Raw genomic sequence first — 5103 nt, 5'->3', positions numbered from 1 at the left:
GCGCCTAGAGGAGATACCTTAACCCCCTTTAAGGAGCGGAAGTACCGGTAAGCAGGGGGGCCGGGGGGGCGGAGCTGAAGGCGAGCCGGTCAATCCGATTGGCCTGCTGTATTTCTGCTCTGATTGGCCCTAGGAGGGGCTCGGCCCGCTCTTGGTTGGTCAGTTGTAGGGGGCGAGTGCAGAGAGATTCTGGAGTTAAAAGAGGCAGCTGAGGCTCGAGAAAATGAGTACTAGAAATCACGAGCCCGGATCTCGAGGTCTCCTTTAATGGGGTTCTGTGAGAGGAGGTGGGCTCAGGTGGACGATCTCAGCCCAAACTGTCTGCCAGTTTGTCCCAGGAAGCTTGCTAACCAAGTTACTGTATGTGCGTGCGTGCTAAGTCGCTTCAGTTGTATCCGACTCTGTAAGACCCTATGGACTGTAGCCCGCCAGGCTTCTTTGTCCATGGGGATTCTCCAGGCAAGAATATTGGAGTGGGTTGCTATGCCCTCCTCCAGGGAATCTTCTCAACCCAGGGATCGAACTCGCGTCTCTTTGACTCCTGCATTGGCAGCTTGGTTCTTTACCACTAGCGCCACCTGGGAAACCCTACTATATGGGATTTCCTATGCTTTGTGATTCTGTGCGGTTGACTGAGCCTATGTGACTATGTATCTGTATGTGAGTGGAGCTGACTGTTTCTGTGACATTGTGGGGCTGTTGACTATGGGCAGTTGTGTGTCTAACTGTCTGTGACTGTTTCTGTGTGGCTGAATGTCTTTGTGGTTTCTTGTCTAATTGTAAGCTTGTGTAATAGTATTCTGTGTAATCACGTGTCTGTGTGGTATGATGTGCATGACTGTTTTGATGGCTTTCTTTGTAAATGTGGCTGTTATCTTCGTGAGAATGTGACTAGCTATTTGTGTGTGTGCATGTGGGATTGTCTATATGTATATGTGTCGGTGTGACTTTGTCTATGTGTTGTGTGTGTTTGTGAGCGTGAGTATCTGCCTGAGTGAGTGGCTATGCTTACTGAGATCACTTTTATGAGCATACATGTGGTGTGCTTTTGCATCTGGATGCATCGTGCTCGACCATCTCTGACTGAAAGCCACTCACCTGCTATGACCTGTCCATTTTCCAGCTGTGGAAAGTGAGGTCTGGAAAGCAGAATGGTCTTGCTTAAGATAAAAATAGCCCAAGTGTAGGGGCTTCCCTGATGACTTAGTGGTAAAGAGTCCACCGCCAATGCAGGAGACACAGGTTCCATCTCTGGTCCAGGAAGACCCCACATGGCGCAGAGCAACTAGGCCCCACACGCGCCACAACTATTGAGCTTGTGCTCTAGAGTCCAGGGAACCACAACTACTAAGCACATACGCCGCAACTGCTGAAGCCAGCATGCTCTAGAACCCGTGCTCCTCAACAGGAGAGGCCGCCACGGTGAGAAGCCTACCCACCACAACAAAGAAGAGCCCCACTCGCCGCAACTGGAGAAAAGCCCACACGGCAATGAAAACCCAGCACAGCCAAAATTAAATACATAAAACCATACTTTTCTTTTATCTTTTTATTTTCAAAGCAGCAGTGAATAGAAAGGCAGAGGGGGATAGAGAGGAGAAGGAAGCACTCAGTTGTGTCTGACTCTTTGTGATCCCTATGGACAGTAGCCCACCAGGCTCCTCTGTCCATGGAATTTTCCAGGCAAGAATACTGGAGTGGGTTGCTATTTCCTATTCCATAAAATTATATTTTTTAAAAATGGACCAGGTGCAGAACAAGGACCAGGCCTGGGATCCGGTCTACCTGCTTCCCAGGACAGGCCTTTCCCTGCCCACCCAGGAACACCCCTTCCCACATAGCTGTGTGTAGAATGCTGTGTCTCACATATTTTCTCTGACTCTGATGGGAGTAACAGACTGTGTCTGAATCTGATCACTAGCCTGTATATCCCCAAGGGGCTTGGGTGTATCTGGGCCCTTCTGGCCTCTAATATCCATGATTTGAACCCTCCTCCCCACTCAGAGAAAATCACCACCCTGAAATGTCTGGGATTCTGCATAGCTCTTATTCTTTTGGACACCCTCCCTCCACCTGGAGCCAGTGGCCTCCCTCCTTCTCCTGCCCTTTCACCAATGCTCCCTGCCCTGGAGTCACTGTGAGCACAGGAGTTCTCTGACGCACAGGGGAGGTAGAGGCTGATGACAGCATGCACACTAGGAAGCCCAAATCTACACTTAGGCCTTGTCACCCTGGGAAGCCTGTCATCTGCACTGGCCACATGCTCCCAGAGGCCTGGTCTCCCGGCCAGACACCCCCCAACTCCCACCCGGGACCCTCAGCCTTTTGCCCCACCTTCCAGAGCCAAACATGCCTGTTAGTGTCTTATCCTAAATCAAGGAGATGTCTCCTCAAGAGAGATTGCTCTCCTCTCCAGGAAACTGCTTCAGGAAACCACTCTAATTTTAACCATTTTGTTTGAATAAAATGAAATTCACATAACATAAAATGAATTTTTTTTTTTTTTTTCAGCTGTGCCACATAGCTTGCAGAATCTTTGTTCCCTGACCAGGAATTGAACCAGGGCCACAGCAGTGAAAGTGCCAAGTCCTAACCACTGGATCCAGGGAGTTCTCTAAAATGAACCATTTGAAGTATACAATTCAGACTTCCCTGGTGGTCCAGTGGTTAAGAATCCACTGTCAATGTAGGGGACAAGGGTTCAATTCCTGGTCTGGGAAGATCCCTCATGCCATAGAGCAATTAAGCCCATGTACCGCAAATACTGAGCCTGCATGCTTTACAGCCTGTGCTCTGCAACGAGAGGCCACTGCGATGAGAAACCCACGCACCAAAAGTAGAGAGTAGCCCCCACTTGCTGAAACTAGCAAAAGCCTGAGTGCAGCAAGGAAGACCCAGAGCAGTCAAAATAAAGCGCACAATTCAGTGGCTTTTAGTGTGTTCATTGTGTTGTGCAACCACCACCTTTATATAGTTCCAGGTCCCTTCCATCACCCCCAAAAGGAGACCTTGTACCCATTAAGCAGTCACTCCCTACTTCCTCCTCCCTGCAGCCCTTGGCAACCAATAATCTGTCTCTATGGATATGCTTTCTCTGGATATTTCATATAAGTGGAATCATATAATGTGACCTCTCTTAACTGGCTTATTTAACATAGCATGATTTTGAGGATTATCCTTCTTGTAACATGTATTAGCACTTTATTACTTTTCTGGCTGAATAATATTCCATCACACAGATGGGCCACTTTCTGTTTATCCATCTACTCATTAATGGACATTTGGGTTGTTTCCACCTTTTGGTGGTTGTAACTAATGCTACTGTGAACACTACTTTACAATTATTTGTTCATGAGTGCGTGGGACGTTGCTTCAGTCGTGTCTGACTCTGTGTGACCCTGAGAACTATAACCTGCAAGGCGCCTCTGTCCATGGGGTTCTCCAGAATACTGGAGTGGGTTGCCATGGAGTCCTCCAGGGGGTCTTCCCAACTCAGGGATCGAACCTACATCTCTTATGTCTCCTATATTGGCAGGTGAGTTCTTTGCCACTAGCACCACGTGGGAAGCCCACTTGTTTCAGTTCAGTTCAGTTCAGTCGCTCAGTTTGTCCGACTCTTTGCGACCCCATGAATTGCAGCACACCAGGCCTCTCCCTGTCCATCACTAACTCCTGGAGTTCACTCAAACTCACGTCCATCGAGTCGGTGATGCCATCCAGCCATCTCATCCTCTGTCATCCCCTTCTCCTCCTGCCCCCAATCCCTCCCAGCATCAGGGTCTTTTCCAATGAGTCAGCTCTTCGCATGAGGTGGCCAAAGTATTGGAGTTTCAGCTTCAGCATCAGTCCTTCCAGTGAACACCCAGGACTGATTTCCTTTAGGATGGACTGGTTGGATCTCCTTGCAGTCCAAGGGACTTTCAAGAGTCTTCTCCAACACCACAGTTCAAAAGCATCAATTCTTCTGTGGTCAGCTTTCTTCACAGTCCAATTCTCACATCCATACATGACCAGTGGAAAAACCATAGCCTTGATTAGACGGACCTTTGTTGGCAAAGTAATGTCTCTACTTTCGAATATGCTATCTAGGTTGGTCATAACTTTCCTCCCAAGGAATAAGCGTCTTTAAATTTCATGGCTGCAATCACCATCTGCAGTGATTTTGGAGCCCCAAAAAATAAAGTCTGACACTGTTTCCACTGTTTCCCCATCTATTTGCCATGAAGTGATGGGACCGGATGCCATGATCTTAGTTTTTTGAATGTTGAGCTTTAAGCCAACTTTTTCACTCTCCTCTTTCACTTTCATCAAGAGGCTTTTTAGTTCCTCTTCACTTTCTGCCATAAGGGTGGTGTTATCTGCTATCTGACGTTATTGATATTTCTCCCGGCAATCTTGATTCCAGCTTATGCTTCTTCCAGCCCAGCGTTTCTCATGATGTACTCTGCATATAAGTTAAATAAGCAGGGTGACAATATACTTGTTTCAGTACCTGTTCTCAATTTTTTTAGGTGTATACCTTGGAGTTAAATTTCTGCCTCATATGGTAACTCTCCTGGAGGAGGGCATGGCAACCCACTCAAGTACTCTTGCCTGGAGAATCCCACAAACAGAGGAGCCTGGCGCGCTGCAGTGCACTTCGGTCTCACAGAGTCGGACACGACTGAGTGACTCAGCAGCAGCAACGTGGTAACATATTGAACTTTTTCAAGACTCATAAAACTGTTTTCTACAGTAGCTGCATCATTTTGCATTTCCACCAGCAGTGTACAATGGTTCCAGTTTTCCTGCATCCCCACCAATACTTTTCTTTTTTAAAAAATAGCCATAGGGACTTCCCTCCTGCTCCTGTTGACTAAGACTCTGCACTCCCAAGGCAAAGGGCTGGAGTCGGATATCTGGTCAGGGAACCAGATCCCACATGCCATAACTAAAGATCCCGCATGCTGCAACTGAAGACCTGGTGTAGCCAAATAAATAAATAAATACAAATAAATACTAAATAACCATCCTAGTGGGTTTGCCCAGCTTTTACATTATTTTTATGTCCGCCCACCCCTCTTGGGATTTTAAAATCTTTTTATTTATTTATTTGGCCGGTTC

Source organism: Bubalus bubalis, chromosome 9 (assembly GCF_019923935.1).
Source record: "Bubalus bubalis isolate 160015118507 breed Murrah chromosome 9, NDDB_SH_1, whole genome shotgun sequence".
Lineage (NCBI taxonomy): Eukaryota > Metazoa > Chordata > Mammalia > Artiodactyla > Bovidae > Bubalus > Bubalus bubalis.
This window is presented reverse-complemented; position numbering follows the sequence as displayed.